The following is a 21,465-nucleotide window of genomic DNA, read 5'->3' on the forward strand; positions in this document are numbered from 1 at the left end:
GCAGTGGTTTTATAGCGCTTTCATTAAAGATTTTTCAAAAATAGCTAGGCCTTTAACTAACCTCGCTTTTGAAGGATGCAATCTTTGATTTTAATTTTAATCAGAAACAGGCTTTTGAAACCTTAAAAGCCGCTTCTAACCATCGCACCTATTATACAGCCTCCCCGATTGGTCTAAACCTTTCAACTCATGTGTGATGCTAGTGACTATGCAGCTTGGTGCCGTCTTTGGGACGTAAACTAGATAATAAGTCCATCGTTATTTATTATGCTAGTAAAACATTAAACGACGCCAACGGAATTATACAACTACTGAAAAGAATTTTAGCTGTCATTTATGCTTTAGATAAGTTTCGGCCCTTATTTGGTTGGTTCTAAAACTTTAGTTTACACGGACCATGCAGTTCTTTAGGTACCTTCTTGCAAAGAAGGATGCTAAGCGCAGATTAATCCGATGGATTCTTCTCCCGCAAGAGTTCACATTAGAAATAAAGGACAAAAGAGGGGTCGAAAACGAAGTTGCCGCACCACTTATCTAGACTTACAAATGACGATAGTAGTGATTCCGAGTCCATACCGGACTCTTTTCCCCGATGAGCATCTTTATGCTATTTTTTAGCACCATGGTATCCGACATTGTAAAATTATTTAGCTGATGTTGATGTTATGCCTTATAATTGGTCAAGAAATGAACGAAGAAGTTCTTGGCCGAGTCAAGTTATACTCATTGGGATGAGCCCTACCTTTTTAAGTATTGGCGGATCGATTATTCGCCGTTGTATTCCCCGCTGGGAATATAATGAAGTACTATCGCTCGCCATGACAAAGAGTGTGGTGGCCACTTTAGTGGAATGAAAACAGCCGCTAAAGTTCTTCAATGTGGATTTTATTGGCCTACCCTTTTAAGGATGCCCAAGTGCATTGCAAGACGGTATTCGCTTGCCAACAACTTGGGCTTAATCACGGCGTAATATGATGCCATTAAATCCAATCTTGATAGTAGAAATTTTGATGTTTGGGGTATTGATTTCATGGGCCCTTTCCCTATTTCCCCACGGTTATATTTATATTCTAGTTGCCGTGGACTACGCGGTCTAAATGGATAGAGGCCCTAGCTTGCCGTGAGAGCAATGACCATAAGACCGTTGTATTTTTATTAAAGAATATATTTTTGCCGGGTTTGGCATTCCTAAAGCCATCATTAGTGATGGTGGAACATTTTGCAACAGAGTTGTTGCATCCCTAGTGAAAAGTATGGAGTTACACACAAAGTAGCAACTCCTTATCATCCACAAACTAGCGGACAAGTAGAAGTTTCTAATAGGGAAATCAAAAAGATTTTAGAAACAACAAGAAAACCCCGATAGGAAAGATCGGGTCGGTTGCCTATCGGATGCCTTATGGGCATATAGAACTGCTTTCAAAACTCCTATAGGTATGTCTCCCTTTAGACTTGTATTTGGGAAACCATGTCATTTGCCCGTTGAATTAGAGCACCGCGGCTCTCGTGGGCTATAAAAAGCCTTAACTTCAATATTGATGAGGCGGGTGTCAAACGCTAGTTACAATTAAATGAGCTTGAAGAAACCGTAGCGATTCTTACGATCTCGCCAAGGATTATAAAGCTAACATGAAACGGTTCATGATAAACATATCTTCGCGAAAGAGTTTGTGGTCGGACAAAAGGTTTTGCTTTTTACAACTCCCCGCCTACATATTTTCCTGTGGAAACTAAAACCCGTTGGTCCGGCCCTTTTCTCGTTATCAAGTCACCCCTTACGGGCAATTACCTTGGTAAATCCCAAGGACAACAAGTATCTTTCAAGTTAACGGTCAACGATTAAAACATTTTCACTTAACTTCATCCCCCGATATAGAGGAAGTCCTTTTACAGACCCTATATATGAGGAATGACCCTTGTCATTGGTGTACTTCCTTTCACTTCCATTTAATGGTAAGTGCACCATTAAGGTAACCGGCCCTCCCTATGGAGTGTGTGGCTGTAAGTACGGATCCTAAGTCCACGGTTCACATATTTCACGTTTTCCACTCTTGCATGTTTTCGGATTTTTGAGTCATGTTTCTCTATGGTGTGAATTATGTCTTTATTTGCTTAATGTTTTTCCTAAAAAAAAAAAAAAAAAAAAAAAATAAAATAAATAAATAAAAAAAAAAATAATAATAATAATAATAATAATTGTTTTAATTGTTTTTTAGATATAGATATATATCTAAACCCGTGAGAACTAGCAATCCAACAAGTCTTGGGAATCGACTTTAAACCACCCATGTTAAAACAAATTTTGTGTTTAAAAATTTGTTTGGGGGTGGAAATCAGTCTTTCCATCCGGATTGCTCGAACTTTCTATTTGTGTTGCTTAGGTCCATTAGAATAGTTCATTGGGGTTGACGCCATCTAATTTAGTGTTCATTCGCTCGATAACTTACGCCATGCACGCACTTCGAGGCATTTTCCACTATCTTATATGTCACCCAAGGTCGGAATAGAGTAGTTTATGGATCATTGATTGGAAATTCTCTCCTGATCATTTCCATATCTCATTCGCAAAAATCGGACCGATAACTAAGCGGAAATTTAGTTTGAAGTTGCGCTTAAAAATCGATTTTAAAGTCGAAAAATCGAATCGGGCTTTCATCTTCTCAAGGCCGCATCCATCCTCCCAAAATAGAATCGCGACTTCATCTTCTCAAACCGCCTTTCACTAATTCAAATTAAACCCTAGCAACCAAAAAAAAAAAATAAATAAAGAAATAAAAATAAAAATAGAATACATCAAAATAGAAAGACCACCCACGCCTTTGTGAAACACCAACACAATCTCCAACCGTTTCCACCAAGAAAACACCCACCAATTCAAGTTTTCAAACCTGCCACCAGAACCACCACCGCCACCACCATTGTTTTCGTTGTTTTTATCAAACTTGCCCCCCCACAGGCTACAAAACCATTAGTTATCTAAGAAACTTCAATGGCTTTACGACGAAGAATGTTCCGAGCACGCCGCGTTTGAGGCCACCACCATTTCGCACCATTTTACGACGCCAATATGATTAAGAGGGATTGGAACAGATGTGGTATTCGACCGATGAGTTCTATCACTATGATTTGGTAGAACAGTTTTATAAGAAACGAGATTGGAGGGAAATAGGATTTTCATTAGGATAGCAGAACGAGGAGGAAGTAACGGAGACAGCTTGTTGGTGAACTATTAGGAATCACCAGAACCAACCTAGATATTTAACCATTCAGGAATCCCAAAGATACCGGAGTTCCCGCTTTGATGAAAGATACGGTCATAGAGGGTGAATACAATACGATATCTCATCGCGTTTCGCCAGACGATTTCGAGAACCAATCAACCGGGCAGAGCTCGCTGGATTGGTAGGAACGCCCCTGAAAGACAAAGTCAGCGACATCGGACTTCACTTGTCGAGACGTTCTCCGGATTTTGCAAACGAATGAGTGTAATTTCTGCATCCTCGATTTAATTTTGAATGTGATTAGAGGAGGGGAAAGAGCATGGGCTCTTCCCCGTGATTGATCACTAAGATTATGCTCTCATTTAGAGCCGCCTAAATCTGCTCCTATTAAGATCAAATTGCATTCTAATGCAAGTATTTATAAGGAATGCATCCAAGAGACTTGGCCGTTGTCCGCAGAGAATGAAGTTGAGTCGCATAATGAAGCGGGAAGATATGACATGGTTGGTTGAGGATAATTTCGATAGTCATACTTCTAATTTAGAACGAATGATAATGCCGCGAACCGGTTTGCGATGCGGTTATCGATCCGTGGAAGATATCCGACATAGACAAATTGTACTCGAAATAAGCAAACGAAATTTCAGACGAGTTGAAATGCTCGAAAGGGGTCGAAGATATCTTGTCTAACTTGGAGATTATCCACCGTAATCACCAAGCCCAAGATGCAAGACTTCAAGATCGAGATGGATGGAAGCACGCTTTGTTCAGATAGAGATGCTACGACGCGATGCCACTCGTGGATGAGTCCGTCTCACCGAAGTCCGAGAGGCATGAGCGCCGCCGCCAGGCAGCCGATGGCAAGCCATTCTTCACCACGTAACCAGCCTCCATCCCTGTGGACCATCTTCTTCACACCTAGGTGTTCACCATCACTTGTGTCCCGTTATTCATTTTTTTTTATTGTTTTGTTAGTGGAATTTTATTTCAGTAGTTAGATTTGAATATTAAGTTGTTTGTTTTCGATTGCTTGGATTTCATATTATTTTAATATAATTTATTTTGATCATCTTTCGTGAAGGTTGTCTTGGAGTCAAAGTTGAAAATTAGGCCGACATCGCATATCTATGATTTTTTGTAGTGGTAGCATGATATGTAGTAGAGTTTAGAAGTTACTATTCTAAACCAAGTTTAAAAGATACCGTGGTTGTTAGGAAATCAAAACTATGGTTAGTTTCCGTTTTGGTTTGGCAGTTTTCTATTCCCGAAATTGCCTTTAAAACAATTTGGCAACTTGCCGATTCGCTTTGGAAACCCGTAACCTATTTAAACTTCCATCAATCTACACTCACAACCCATACTACACCCCACAATCATCTCTCACCTTTCACTCCAAGCTTTTTCTCGCTTGTTTTTCTTGTAAACACCGTTTTCAAGACTTACGAAGCGCACGCCATTAAGAGAGCTACCGCTCCCTATACACCGCCATAATTTTTTTGTCGAGAGGCCACTTTCAAGCAGAACACTACCTACAATCAGAATCCTAAAATCCCACGAACTTCGCGCCTAAGCAGAGCCGACCAGCTTCAAACACCGTAATTCCAAAACCTACGAGCGCCGACTCGCCTCTATAATGAAGGCGCCGCCTCCTCCCGTAGTTAAGCATAGGAAATTCTGATTTTCTGAGGTTTCTTCCAGGTTTTCGCAGTTGTTCTACAAAGTAGTTTTGAGATGACACCTCCTATAGTGATTCCTAAACAGTCATTTGAAGACTTGATGGGAACCGATACCTATGGAGCATCGTTTTCGCGAAGCGGATCGGCAGCTTAGGATGGCGCATCTTTCGGTGAGTGATGACGATTCTTTTCACCTAAGCTAACTGAATTCTTCTATAATAATATTACTTTTTTTGTACCCAAGAAGGAGAACAAAAATTTTCCCTTGCTATTGATGGCACGACTATGGAATTCAAGAAGCAATTGATAGCTTTGGTTTCGGGTTGCCATTACCCGATTCTATGCACACGTGGGGATATATGACGATAACTCATACCTATATGAATATGCCTATTTCCATGAGTATTATGGGGAGGGGTGTTTCAGATCATGGACCAAGACCAATATAACATCGCCTCGAAAGTAGCCTATCGCTGAATGTAGGCACAACCATGTTGTTCATCATGATGAACATTCTAGGAACGCGGTTTTTACTACGCCAATAATACCGGTGACGTTTTTCCTTGCTTTAGCCGAGGGACGCCGCCGGTATGACATTCCCCGAAGTTTTAGTTGCTACTCTGAAGCGAGGCCATACCTTGAGGCATAAGTACCTTCTTATGCCCGTCTTGGTTTGCCGCGATGCGCGCTTTGCTTACCCATATTCGCATTACGCATAATGTGATCGGGAAAGGGTCGAAACCATGAGACCCACCAATCGCGGTGGTAAGATCATTCCGAGCCATGACTTGGCGGGATGGCAGGTGCAACCACATTTGGTTGCCCCTTACACCCCATCAGACCAAGTAACACTAGAGAGGTTAGCACTAGTTGATGATACACCACGGAAGGCGGCAAGTTGGCAAGTTGTTATGGCATGGCAGATGCGAAAAGAACCTCATATAGAAGAGGAGGATGACGAGTAAATGGTGGGGTGCGGGTAAGTTTTAGTTAAGTTAGTGTCTGCTTATGTCCCAAGCAATTTCATTCTGTTAACCCCATAATGGGTGGAACTCTTATAGAGTTGCGTCAGTTTTTTATATTACTATATTTGTATGTTTTAACCTTGTTTTGCAGATGTTCCTGAATTTCACGCGCTTCAATGGTATTTTTCCTACCATCTTTATTTAAATGCTTTGAGGACAAAGCATGCTTCTTTGTTGGGGGGGGGCATAGAAACACGTGTAATTAAGACATCTGTTAGGATATAGATATGTATAATATGCACTTGTTTTCTAGTTAAAATTTCAAAAATTCAAAAATATAAATAAAAAAATATGCTATACACTTAGGAATATTGGTATTGTTTTCTTTCTCTATGCTCTTAACAATTTAGAAGTCTCACATAGCTTTTGCATCAGAATAATTGTTAGAAACTTAGGTTAATATGTAGGTAATAATCTTTGCATCTATCTATAAATATATTACATGAGTATCTATGATTGTTAGCAAAGAAGTTTTCAAATCTAGGCTAGAGTACTTATTCTACAAATCCTGGAGAATATAGCCTAAAGCCTTATATGAGCTAAACATTTGAGAAATGACACAAGGGAAAAGTAAAATCCGGATAGAGAAATCACACGCCCACTTGCTTGATCACTAAGCCATATCCTAAGCGAGAATTTAGGCCCTCTTTGGATCGATATAGCCGTAAATTCAAACCTATGAATTATTTTCCGCTAGTAAGCCCCTCGAGCCTTTCTTTAGCCTTCCATAAACCACAATTCCTTTTTTACCAAAAACAAAATTAAAAAAAAAAAAACAAAAAAAAAAAAAAAAAAAAAGAATAAATCAACCTACCCAATTTAGAATAAGTCCGAGAATAGAATGAGTGAAGAAAGAAGAAGAGAAAACCGTGTAAACAAAAATTAGTTAGTTGCTTTAAAAAGAAAAGAAGTTTCCATCCAAGGAAAAAAAAAAAAATATATAGAAATAAATAAAAACTCCAAAAAATAGAATAAAGGAGTCAAAAGCCAAAGAAAAGAAAAAGGAAAAATATGGCTAAGGATGGAAACAAAGTATAGAAGCAAAAGGAAATAAAAGGTTTTCTAAGTTACATAATATGAAGACTCTATTATCTCGGACTTGTCCTTTTGAATTTCCATTTCCTTCCTTCTTAAACCATCTCCTAATCCCCGCAATACCTAATAAAGACCTCTAGCTCAATTAGGAATAGGTTAGTGTGATGATAGTAAGTGGCGATGTGTTTGATCGACCGGCTTCCTTGTTGTCATTGAGATTGTAAGGTAAAGTGTGCCCATCGCATTAATCGGAGCAACGAAACTTGAGTGGAAAAATCGAGAGTGGTTTTGTCTTGACATTTATGTGAGGACCTACTTAAGGACGCTTATTCGAAGTTTTCATAAACGAACCTCGCTATTACATTTCATAGTATTACTCATTGTTATATGTTTATTTTAGATGATTGATTATTATGCATATATTAGCTTAGGGTTTCGACCGGGTTATTCTTATGTATTTGATAGTGAGATGTATAGATAGTTGAGACATGAAGGAGAAAACAATAGTTTTATTTCTTAGTCGTTGTAGTATAGATGAAGTTTGTGTGAGTACCTTCACTGAAAAACCTCAACGAGGTTATAACTCGCCCACTAGGGAATTCCTAGTGGTTTAAGGCCTTGTTGTGATATGGTCAATGCAATCGCGACTCTCATGAGAGGAGAGTAGATAGAACTCCATTTTTGGTCACTTATGCTAATTTTCATATTTGCTTGAGGACAAGCAAAATGCTGTTTGGGGTGGTTGATAAGAGCCCAAAACTGTAGTTTTAACCCATTAGCAGTCATACTTTTAGACCAATTATGTGAGTAATAAGTAAGAGTTAATACCGATTACGTGTTTTTATGTATTTCAAAAGTCAAAGTCAATTATAAAAGGGAATATGCCACTTTGATGAGATAAAGGAGCAATGGTTGGTTACTAAGGAGTTCGGTGATTAAAGGCCAAGATTCAAGAAGACAAAGCCTTTGTAAAGCCCGGTCAAAAGATGAAAAGTCAAAGTCCACGCAGTAAACAAACAAAAAAGTCAACAGAACTTCAAGACCATATTTTAGACTCAGACCTTGGAATTGGGCCTACCTTATGTCAAAACGACCGCGCCGGAAAGAGCTTTCCAATGGTCCAAGCCTTGACCCAATCAGAGGAGCAGAAGTGGACGAAAAGTCTGTTGAAGCGAACTGCAGCTGAAGAGGCCTTTTTGGATCGAAGAATTGGGTTTTGGGCCCGATTCTCGCCCAAAACATGGCTCCAAGCCCATGCACGATTTTTGATCTGGATGTATAAAAACAAAAGCTTAGCTCTTTGTTAATGGTAGCTAGTTAGACCTAAATTAATATATAGAATTCTAGATCTAGTTTTATTAATTAATTAAGTGTTAGTTCCATTTCAATTCTCGCTTTTAGATTAAATTATTGAATCATTGTTCTTGATTGATTAGATAAATAAAATAGTTAGTTTGTCAATTTCGAATTTGGTTATTTCCATTCTAAATCTAATTTCAATTCTTGTTCTTATTTCATTCCAGCCATTAAATTAGATTCATTATTGTTAGATTAAGTAAATTTCAATCTTGATATTATGTTTAGTTATAATAATATGGGAAATGATGTTTTATGACTCAAGGCTAAAACCTCCATTAGAGGGGTTGATGAAGCCTTGATGAAAACTTAGTGGTTAGTATAGAATTGGTTGTAGAATCTATTCCACTCTAGAAGGTCGTGTTTCGCCATGAGAATGGGTGGACGACCTCACATGCTAGTTAGTATCCGGTAGGAATGCCATGAACACTAGGGATTAGAACTCGAAATTCTCGCCGTAAGAACGTGAGAATTGAGATACAACATTCTACGCTAGGTCGTTAAGTTGGATTCGAGGTGGATTCAATTCCCCTCTAATTTATTAATCTAGATTCAAACAATCGTATTTCCATAGCTTTCGTAGATTAACTTTAGTTTATATTTTATCTTGTTATTTATTACATCTCGTTATTTAAATTAACGCGTCTTGTTAGCATAACATTTCGTAAAGCTCTCATTAGACTTAAGACTGATTTCTTAGACTTAGAAAACAATCCATGCTAGGGAACTAGGAGTGGAACGAACTTCCTACTCCACTTAGTGCAATTCGCATCGAGAGTAGAAGCTTTGATAAACAAAGGCTCAAAAGTCCAGTTTTAGTTTACTTACGTTTTGAATTCATCGTTCATTTCGTAGGTAAACTATTCATTTTACAGTTATCAATTGCATCCACGTCGGATAACTTATTCATCATGTACGTTGTATGTAGTATTTTTTTTTTCAGGTAGCTTTGAAAGTTATTCGATCCAAGATACCAAAACGGGTAACATAAAATATACATTTAGTCATCCAGACCTTCCTTGTGGTCAGATTAGTTACATGTTTTGGGCTTCGTTCTGATGTAGTACTCTGTTTTCCATAGTTTCTTCTTTGGAACTACTCCTGGTTCTTTAATCAATACCAAAAATTACCATGAGCTATCTTAGCAGTGCCGAGTCTACAGATTTTAAATGATAATTGATGCCATTGATTCTTTGCTAGCTAGGTTGAAATGGAAGAACATTTTTTTTGTCTTTAGGTTCTTTTTATGGTTAATAACACACTGTATTTTTTTACTCAAAAGTAGTTTCCTCATCGTATTATTTTTGGCTTCAATACGTTGGTTTCTTACTATAGCAAAAATACTGAAAATTTGTTGGTAGCAAAAAGTTTTCATCACTTGAAGGCTTTTTGCAAGTTTTACATATAGCGACCGACTCACTTTTTGTAAGACTTCATCTCTATGGTGCTTGGTGAGTACCTACTAGATATAGACAACTCAATCCTTCTTTCATGAATTTTTCAAGGAGGATCTTAATGTTTTATTATTGTTTGTTGGTTAAAGGATGTGTTGAACAAGGGAAATGATTGCATGCTGACCTTATGGTATATTCTATTAGGGTGCTACCTATTGTAAAGCGGAAGAAGAGGAAGAATGGGTACAACTCCGAAAGGAATTGAACAAACACAAATATGAGGTATGTAAAAATGAATTCTATATTGATTGTTTAGAAATTGTTTAATACGATGAAAATTTAATTGCAATATATGGTATCACCTCTAATTAAAACTATTCAAATTTGAAGTTTTGAATTTTGCCGTTTTTTAGTGATTGGATTGTTCTTTTTGAATGATGAATTATTTCCAAATTCCAACTGTTTTTGTTTCTCTAACTATTCCAAGTTCAGCATATATATAGTTTACCTTAATGTTCACTAACAATATAGGCATTGCACGGTGAATATAGTAAGCACTAGGCAGGGCTACATAATTTGATTTCACACCCTTAATTCCTTTCAAAAACAAATTATGGTTCATTTTCTTTTTCTGGGAACCAACTCAGCGTTGATTCCGAACAATGGCCACAAACGAGAAGGGAATGGGGATGCTAACAGAGTAACAGAGGACAATGACTGAGCTTCTCCCATGAAGCTCAAGTACACTAACAAACCAAGGGGCTGATCTACTTTAAAGACATCAACTATATGGAGAGGCATCACTTTATTGATAAAATGTCTCGCATACATTGTTACAGACTTCTATTTCGTCATTTTCAGTGTAACGAGAGAAGGATAGACTTCAGGACTTATAGTCTATTGTGTTCCTTAGAGTATCTACTACTCCCTTTTTCGTAGCATACCTCTTAGTTGATGAGAAATAATAGTTCAAGATAGGGATATGAATCGCTTCAAACTTTATTATATTTATGAATCTTTTTTATTCACTTTAAGGGTTGAGGGAGTAATTAACGATTGGTTTAGGGAAGTCAATACATTGTTAGTGCATTCCCTGTTAGATCTCTTATGATGATTCTCTCATAAATGTTGGATCTATAAACCAAATGTTTTATTCAGACGCTTGCTACCATTAGAGAATAACCAACTCATATTTTTGAAGTTGTTATGTGAGGAAGAGCTCACTAAGTTGGCTACAAATTTGCAAATGAAGTAGCAAACGTTCATTATTGGCAAATATGAACAAAGAGAGCTTCCTCTATCTGGCATGTAATCTTCTCAGACCCTCATCGTATTCACTTTATACCATTCAGAGACTGCATGGATATGGTAAGTTTTCATTCCATAAAAGTAAATGTTGACTTAGTTTGATACCCTATATAGTTACAACATTATTCCCCTAATAAAGTTCCTTTCCCCACTGAAAGTGGGATTTTATCTTACGGATTTTAGTTCTCGGTCATTAGAGTTTACCCCAAAAACACACTTTTACTTACATCTCATAGCAGTAGGACTCAATCTATTCAGTTTTGATGGTTCATGAGGATTTTCTGTTCAAACAGTTCTTTTTGTTGAGTTTTTGAACTTTTATAGTTTTAAAAACTCGGCGTTAATGTTAACTTTTTCATAATTCTCTGTAGATTAGTAGCTATTTAGGTCAATATACAAATAAATGAGTTTCTTGCACACTTAAGGCTAATAGAGAAAGAGGGAGGCCTTTGGAGAAAAATGTGTAGGCATTAGATATAAATAGTTTATCTACTAAACAAGAAAGTGCTTATAGCAAGTTTCTACCACCCTGTGTGTTATGTGCAAATTAAAATTTGGTTTAAGCAACAGATCCTTTTTTAGGGAGTATCAAAGAAGTAATGCATTTTAATATCTCAATGATCTCAATTACTCTTACTAAAGGAAGATCTCATAATTTTATTATCCACATTTATATTTATGTTTTGCATTATTCAAGAGCCATTGAAAATTGCGAAAGGGCATCAACTTCTTCTGATTTTGATATGTGTTCTGGTTAGCACTGGTAACATCAAAATTGAAATTGAACGGGGTTGGATTGGTCGATTAATTCCACAATGGATGGATCATATCAGATGAAACTTAATTCTAGACTCATATCTATATCTTCTTCACTTGGAGGTAATACCTGCCCCATTATAGTTTAAGAATTATATGAATAAATAAATAATACTTCCAGTTAACATTTCGTCTTATTGTGCTTCTTATAGGAGCATAAGATTGTAGATGTCGACCCTTCCAATTGGCAAAAGGCTTCAAGTTATCAATTGATATGATCTGATCTGTAACACCACCCGAAAGTTTTCAGAACACTTTCCAAATTCACATGGTTTTTTTGTTGGAGTAAAAATGTCTGGATCTGGCATTTACCAACATGTATCATCTATCTTCTTCATCAATTAGTTTTTATTATTGATTTGTAGATTGTTCTTAATTTCTCTAAGAAGATGGTGGATTTTATTGCTGGAAATTGGAACTCCACATTTTTTAATTATGTTTTCCTATTCTACAAGCCGGTGACATACAACGTCAATCAATAGAGTTAGAGTGTTTGTTTAAAATAATCATTTTGGTTTTGGAACAACATCAGTTTATGTTATCTTCTCAAATGGAACAATTTTGCAAAAGGTATATTCACATTATCAAAATGCTATCCCTTTTCTTGTAGCTTTGCAACTTATATAACTTCATCATTTGACCAATCTCTCTCTCTGGCATGATGGTGTTTTTCGGCCTATTGGGTTTTATCACTAAAAGTTGGAAGCTTCATTTTAATATTGAATTTCCCAATTGATGAAAGCTAATTTGGAATTAGTTTGAACATAATTAAAAAACCAAGTTCCAAGGGTGTACATGGCTTTGGGGCCGCCTCCTATTTTCAATTGACACACCAAAGGTTTGCCTTTCAGAGAAAATCATTATAAGAGCTTTCATTATTGAGCTCTACAAAGTGTAAAATTATGTTAAGACTTTATAGGTGCATTGTTTAGTTTCAACGCGCTTCAATGACTTTAATCGAACTGAATCCTAACCCCTTTCTTAAGTCCTCATTTTATGAACTTTTTGGAAATTTTACCGCTATTGGTGTTCTTCATGTGGGCGGTTGCATCCAATTTACATATCTCTGCAACTTCCCTTGGAAAAGGTATTCAACCCCAAACTTTTTTCTGCTTTGGAAATAATTTGTAGATTGTTAAGTGACATTTGTTTCCTGTTTTGCATCACGTATATATAGATTAGTATAATATAGGTCGCTTTCTTTTATAAGTGTTTTTCATCCGTTACTTTTTATTAAGTTATAAGAGCTTTCTTCTTTCTACTCAATTATAATAAGAGTTGGAAATGTCTTCTTCTTATTGGAAATGCATTATGTACGTATTTACAGGGTTTTTCTTAATAAGTTTTTTTTCATTCTTTTCTTTTTATGAAGTTAGTGGAGTTTTCTTCTATCTACTCAATTGTAATAAGATTTGGAAGATTTTGTCTTATAGGATCATAGTATTCTGATTTTTTTTTATATAAATGACACTAACTACAGCATCTATGGAGTTTTAATGATGGCCTGGTGGTTAATGGTTATATGATAGCTACTTCAATTCATTGTGTATGATGCATTCGTGTCGATTGATTTATAAGAGGTAACTGAGGCTATGACACTTACGGAAGAAAAAAGAGCTGCAGAATTCATAGCTACAACATTTTGATTGATGGTTTCTACTAGATGGGAAATGTTGTCAAATGTAGTAGAAGTTCAATTGTAACTTGTAATAGTAGGCTATAGGCTAATGGGAAATGTGTTCAAAGGAATTGACACCTTTGGCCATAAGTACCAGACTTCTTACAATAAGTATCTTCGCTACTGTTATTTCAAGTTTGGTGGTTTGGAAGTGGTTTGTATAAAGTTAATAAAGAGATGATTACGAATTCGACACTTTCTTAAATGGGTGTTGTTCTTATAATACGATTTATGTCTGTTACAAATAGAGTTTTAGGTGATGTGGATAACAATTGTTGTTCTATGTATGATGTTTTTATGAATAGTTGATTTGGCTCAACACTGACGTACTTATGTTCTGAAACCTGTGAATGCATTGACAAGGAAACACAAACTTCATTATGAGGTATTTCTTATTTATTTATTTATTTTATTAAGTCATTGGCTCTAGACAGCAACACATGCATTTCTATATTTTCACTTTTTTTTTTTTATAGACCAACCATGGCTCCACCTCTAGAACAAAGTGACAGCTTTTGTAATATTATTCCAGCCATCACTCTGTAAACAAGAATCATATCCTATCTCACAAATTTAGTATATATTTGTTATCATTTCATATAAGTTCATATAGTTTTAGCTTGATCAATTTCAAAGTTTACTCTTTAGTATGTTTTTCACCCACGTGTAGAACACGTGCATTATTGCTAGTATATATAATTGGCTTGCTGATTTGCTAAAAGTGGATGTTAAGGTGTGTAAAGTGAAGTGTTATGATGGTTAAAGGATTTTATTATATTATGGTCTAGTCTAGTAATAGTGTTATTACGTTATTCTTTATGTAACTCTTTTTATTTGGATGTAAATGATTAGTTTGTAGGTGATACTTGCTGGGAACGCGATTTTACGCCCTTACAGAGTTTTACAGGTGTTTGATACTTGAGTGCAAAGAGACGAGTTCCGACATTATTCGGTTAGAGTTTGGCTTTGCTGGACACACCCTTAGTATTTTTCTTTTTGATATTTTTGTTAGTTCTCACCTGTATTTAACTTATTATAATTATCTCATTTTGTAAACTTGTTACTTGACTATTCTGACATTTGTCGAGACAGTTAAGTAGCAAGGTTCTCCTACTCATTATATTTTGGTCTCGTCTGCTAAGATATAGTGGGTTGGGGCTTTACAATAGGTATTAGAACTTTTTATCAAAATTTTGCAATCCCAATTTCATATTCCATCATAAATTCTCAATGCCAAGTTAGCATCAAAATTTCATTGTCTTTTGTGAGCCACAAGGTGAAGCCACAAAATTCGTGGGACCTGATTTTTATTTGATAAATACACTTGAGGTGGCACCACAAAATTACATGAGGGTTGTCATTCAACAAAAAAAAATGATGGTGACCGAATTCTGTACTATCCGACACTATCGGCTCATGATCCCCGTGTATAATAATATTGGTTGACTATGTTAGAAGAGTCGACTGGATGCGTTTGGAGATAATGCAACGCATTGCGTAGGTGCTCCCCAGGTATTAAATATCGTCATGGTGTAGTCAATGGAGGTTTCAAAAAGATTGAACAAATAAACAAGACTTCAACCAAGAAATGTTGAAAATGTGAGTCCTCTTTTCAAGAAATTTAAGTATAGGCAAACACCCTTACTAGTATTCCCAATTAGGAATGTAATATTTTATATCATGTTGATTAGATGGCAGGAGCATGAGTGAGAAAAGAGGCCCTTGCCAACTTTCTTAGATACCCATCAGATGACAGATAGTCAAGTCGACAATTATATGTATTGATCTATAATTGGTCAGAGGATAAGTCTGTGTGTGTTGATTTAAAATGAAACTCTTCTATGGTAGGGTTCGACAATGGAGCCTTTGAGGTAGGACAAGATGGAAATAGCGCAATAGCATGAAGAAGGACAAACATGAACATGTAGCCATGCACGACCAGCCATCCACTACTAGTTTTTCTCGTTTGCTTTTGATACGTACTTGTGGCTTTTTATTACCATTAGATTTTGTAGAACCCCTAATAAGGAGATTGCATAGAATAATGGATATGGGGCTGGCGATGGGTTGGATTGGTCTGGATATATCAAAATCCAAAACCGTTCCGCCTTTCAACAATGCATAACAAGAACCCGACCAGATCCGTTTGGATATTTGAGGTAGAGAACGAAAACCGAACCAAAAACTTTTACTTAATTCCGGATCCAGCCATCCGTTCCGAACCAATAATCTCAATTTAGACCGGGTGGACCGGGTCTTTTGTAATTGGATCCGTTATATAAATATTAATTAATATTTTTGTGCTAAATATAAATAAGGTACATAAATCGAAAAGGCATAACACATTAATTAAAGAAAAAAAGTTTAATTACTTAATCAATTGTGTGGTTGTCATTTGTTTCTCTTTTGGTAAATGGAAGAATCTTTTGTTTTGGAATTTTAAACGTTACATAAGGCAATAGGAATATAGGGTAGAGAAAAATTAGGAAGAAGAATGTTCAAAATTCCCAACCGTATCGGATACATACTTAATCCATAACCAATCCAAGAAGAGACTGGTTCTGATTTTCAAGACCCAGAACCGGTCTAAAATGCTAACTATCTATTCCATACCCGCTTTTATTAGTTCGGACCAGATCAGATATCGGTTCTTACCCGACGCCAACTAACCCTAAATGGATAGCAATTTGATGAATGCTATGGGTGGAATCCGAGCTTATTGAGTTGAGCATCACAATGCTCAAGTTTGGCTCGTTTATTAAACAAGCTGCTCAAAGCTTAGCTTGATTAATGCTGCTCAAAGCTTTGGCCGCATATTAAAATATATTACAGAATATGAGCTTGAGCCAACCAATAAACGGGCTGAGCCCGAGCATAACGATTTACACTGTGGGGACTGGGGATGGTATTCAAGCTTATTAAGTTGAGCTTCACCAAAGTTCGTCTATATGCCGAGATTTGAAGTAAGCTCAACCTTGGCTCCTATGTTAAATGAGCAAGCCGGAGACAAGTTATAAGCGAGCCAAGCCCGGCCAAGCTGCTCTGCTCGGGCTTGAACTCCACCCCTAATGACTCCTGGTCCTAACAAATGTGTTTAGGCAAATTGGATTTGCTACCCGGAAGGCTGGAATGGACTTGCTAGCTGCGCAACTTATAGCGTGTCCACTATTTTTGTATAATTTTTTTTGGATTAAGGACAAAAATCACCCCTGAACTTGACCCCGATTGTCACTTACACCCCTAAAATTTTTTCTAATCGAAAAAAACCTTGAAGTTACAAGTACCAAACACAGCAATTAGTTTCATAGATGGCGTTAGATATATATGATGTCATTTTTTTTACATGACATCATCAATCATTTTATTTACCTTGTAATTCACTGATATAATGCAAGTGAGATTTATGCCAAAAAAGAAATGGATTCCTAAAAGAAATCGATTAGAATTTGCGAACAATGAAGGAAAAATTAATAACAATACCCATTACAATTTGGTAGAATTAAATAGAAATCAAACAATTTGGTAGCTAAGGCTTTTTTCTTATGGCTATGACCTTTAGAATTGTTGAAGAAGATGATCAATATATAAAATTACAGGTGACCGTTGGAGTTGAGCCACTGATTGATTTCCACATCATCCATTTATTTCTTGCCACATTGGAAAATAAATTACAGGGTAAATAAAATGATCGATGACGTCATGTACGTAAAAAATAAAATGACATCATATATATCTAACGCCATCTATGAAACTAACTGTTGCGTTTGGTACTTGCAACTTCAGGGTGTTTTTTGTTTAGGAAAAAGTTGGGGGGTGTAAATGACAATCAAGGACAAGTTCAGGGGTGACTTTTATCTTTAATCCTTTATTTTGAGTAAAATTATAATTTTGACAAAAATAAAAACATAAAAAGAATTTTTTTTTTAGAGGGTTAAGACAGACCCACATCGGTTACATTGAGGGACCCTAGCCCGAAAGCTTACATTGCCCAAAGGCTCATCAACCCCGAAGGCTCTCACCGATGCGCCATTTTGAGTAGTAGACCCAACTGCCTCCATCTTGTCCATGAAGACTTGTTTTCACTCTTTGGTCTACCTATCATAGTAGCACCCTTATCACTAGCCCGAAGGCTCACCTGGCCCAAAGGCCCATCATATAATTACACAATAAAAAAAATCTCCCATAAGGAAAGGGGTACACAACCAATTTAACTAGAAGCTCTTGTAACGAAAAATGAGTTGGGTTGACTTTTATATATATATAATTATTTGAGTTGTTGAATCAGTTTCTGTCCATTTTCCCATGCTTTTATTGTTTTTTTAGAGCATATTTTATTTGATACCCAAAATATATCATACAAAATATCAATTTCGAGGTTAAGCTCACTACAAATTGTGCTTCGTGCTCTTTCTAAATAGCAAACCCAATCCTCCTAAAAACATATTTATTGGACCCAACTATCATTATATTGTTGTCTGATGATACCTTATGCAACATACTAAGCAGCTCATCCGATGCCGAAAAACTAAATGTATTAAATGCAAATGGGACAAAACAATAATGTTGGTTAGCCACACTATATGCTCTTTCAATTCGAGTTTCTCCACCTTCACTAGTTGCTTCTCCTACCCCTAAAAATAATTCATTAATGACCAAATCCGACCTACTACTATTAGAGACACTCCGATCCTCTAACGTCAACACATGTATCTTTTCTTTCACACTAATTATAAATCAAGACATCTGCTACTCGAAACATCGATCTGCTGCCTTCTCTCGAGCCTGTGAGGTAGTTGACAGAAGCCTCCATAACAGCCCAAACCGCATCATATGACACATCTCGCACATGGTCATGTCTGTATTTGAACCCAGCAAAGTACTTGTATTATGATGCATGGTCATGAAAGCATCAAGGCAACTCTCTTCTCAAGGACAACGTACGATCACCATCTCTATAGTCATTTTTTATTTTTATTTTATTTTTCTTTTTGTCAGCAATTCTTGTCCTTAGAAAAAATGGGACACATTTCAATTTTAGAGTGTAGCTGTCCTTAGAAAGTTCACGCTACACAATATGCAGCTTTCCGTAAATATACAAGGAAAATAATATCCTTATCATAGGCTGTTATTGTTTCCTTGTGTCTAACAATGAATAGGTTATAGGCGTATAACTTCTACATTGGCTACAGCGTTAAGGTTTTGGAGTTTTGGAATTTGTTTTAGGATTTAAACATGCCTGTATATTGTTCAAACTTTTCCAAACATGTGGTTTCTCATAGAAATATGATAACTATATTAAAAGCGATGTTCTGAAGATTTTACTTCTTAATTACAAGACATCCTCTGTGTTTCTAAATCTCATGTAAACAAATTAAATCCTTTATTAATGCAGAAAGTTTATCAAATCCAATGATGACCGTGAAGCAGAGAAACTTGAACTTGGAATAAGAGAATCTTTTGTAGATATTATAAGAAGAAGAAAGGTGAAGGTACAGAAAGGAGAAGTAGAAGGCCATGGGTCTGATTATCTGGGATTACTTGTAAATGCAAACCAGGACAATGAGGAAGGCAATAAAATCTCCATAGACGACATGATTGATGAATGCAAGACATTGTACTTTGCTGGACACGAAACAACCATGACTTTACTTTCATGGACTATTCTTTTACTAGCCACACATACGGATTGGCAAGAGAAAGCAAGGAAGGAGGTTTTTTATTTATTTGGTGATAAACATCCAAATCCAGAAGAAAACAACATTGCAAGAATGAAAACGGTACGTTTCTGGCCGGTCTTACATGTACTAAACTTAAATTGCATACACAAACTATCAGTGGAAGCTCGATAGTGAAAACTAAGCATGATCTAGTACTGGAAGAACTTTGGAAGGAGGACTACATAGACATTTTAGATGTTGGTCTTGTTCAGTATGTATTTGATCTATTATTACATCTTGGTATACTTATTCTATACTTAAAGTTTCCTTCATTCAAGTTTTTGGATTTTAGAACTTCGTTCAGGACAGATTAACTGAAGTTTATTGTTATAACCATACACACAAGATCGTATTGGTAATTTCTGATGATAAACTTTCGGTTTTGCTTGCAGATGACAATGATAATTAACGAAACGTTAAGATTATACCCTCCTACTCCTGACTTGCGCAGAACTGTTAATTGTCAAGTAAGATTGGGAGATATCTTGCTTCCACCAAATGTAGACATCATTATACCTCCTCTAGCAAAGTAGCAAGTCAAAGAGACCCACAAATATGGGGAGAAGATGCTCATCTTTTCAAACCAGATAGATTTGCAGACGGAATCACCAACGCGGCCAAGAACACCAATGCTTATCTCCCGTTTGGTATGGGCCCTCGAATCTGTGTAGGCTTGAACTTTGCAACTATAGAAGCAAAGGTCGCCCTCTCCATGATCTTGCAACGCTTCACTTTCACCCTCTCACCTTCTTATGTGCACTCTCCTGTGCAGTATATTACTACTAGCGCTCAACATGGTATTCAAATCATTCTCCATCCATTGTAGGATATATATTTAGGCTTTGAAGTAAATTAGATAGTTCATAGTTCACGTGTGGGACTGTACAAAAATTTAGAGAACCGAATTTAACTTCTGGATCTGTTTAAGTTCCTGAAAATAAAACTGAGAGATCAAGAATTTAGTTTAAGACCCTTGTTGTAATTTAGGACCCGCTGTATATGACATTAATTGTCCCTAACTTAAATTTGGGCTGGTTCCCGCTCTCTCGAAGCGGACCATGTTCGCATACTCACGAAATAAACCTTTATCAACCATTCTTTGGACAATGGTAGTATAGCACAATAATCATTTCTAGTTTTGTACAATGACTTTCTAACGGCGGTGATAATGGTAGTATACCTTGGATCTCTAGTGCTTTTGACCACGGTTCCTTATAATAAGGCCGATTTTTTATCAACGGCAAGATATCTGCCCGTGTCTAGGATCTCTTCAGCGGGACTCTGCAATAGTTCCTTATACGGTTTCTTTGTGAGGTTATAACACCCCGTGACACTCATCAGGCAGGAGTGACGGTGCATTGCACCAAAAAGTACTGCAATCAATGTCTCTTATGCCAGCGCACTCATGCACCCTGCGCATACTAGACATCCTCTAAAAATAATAATAGTAATAATAATAGATAAAAATAAAAATGATAAAGATTAGAAAGAGATAGTGTAAAGAGGATAAACCTCATTCCCTATTTTCAGGGCTTTTCAAAGAAAAAAAGGGAAACACATAGAGTAGTTTACACGGAGTGTTTTACACAGAAAAAAGGGAGAGAGTTTTACTAAGAGAGGAAAAGGGAGGCTTCTTGCGGGAGATACGGAGAGCGTGTAACCGGTGAGTAGATATTCTTATCTTTCACTGAACCTATATTTTTAAGTCTGTTTAAAAACTATATTGTCTGATTTCTGCTCATTATTTTCTGTTCAATTATTCTTCGGTGTTTATTCTATATTCACTTTGACTTAGTCTACTCACTGTGTTCGACTTAGTCTGCGTACTGTTGAAACAAAGTTATATGATAAAATGATGATTATGAATCAATTTTTAATTATTTATATACTGTTGATATAAATTGTTAATGTTAGAATTGTTGATTTTGGGTAAACCGATTTTAATGGTTTTGTTTGAACTGTTGGTGGACGTCGGGTTGATTTGGGTTGTGGTTTGAATTTGATATATATGGTAACTGTTGGGTTGGTGATTGTGTGAGTGTGTTGGGTTGAGTGGATACTGTCGAGTGGGTGGTTGAAGCTCCAAAAGTTGTTAATGGCGGTCGCAATCGAATTTTTAAGGAGTGATGGAATTGAATTTGGTTATTGGCAATGAGTTGGGTTTTTTAGGGGGATTAAAACCGAATGGTTTTGGTGTGGTGGGGAGTGAGAGTGGTGGTGGTTGTTTCGGTGGTGGTGT

At 36.6% G+C, this 21,465-nt stretch overlaps 1 pseudogene across 1 annotated transcript; it reads left to right on the top strand.

Moving 5' to 3' along the window:
* The first annotated feature begins 18,086 nt into the window (after positions 1-18,086).
* LOC147475645 (cytochrome P450 CYP749A22-like) lies at positions 18,087-20,780 on the top strand (annotated as a pseudogene). Its single transcript, XR_015208608.1, has 3 exons — positions 18,087-18,446; positions 18,902-19,286; positions 19,619-20,780. The product of XR_015208608.1 is annotated as a cytochrome P450 CYP749A22-like (transcript).
* Positions 20,781-21,465: the final 685 nt, after the last annotated feature.

Source organism: Coptis chinensis, chromosome 9 (assembly GCF_015680905.1).
Source record: "Coptis chinensis isolate HL-2020 chromosome 9, ASM1568090v1, whole genome shotgun sequence".
Taxonomy (NCBI): Eukaryota; Viridiplantae; Streptophyta; class Magnoliopsida; order Ranunculales; family Ranunculaceae; genus Coptis; species Coptis chinensis.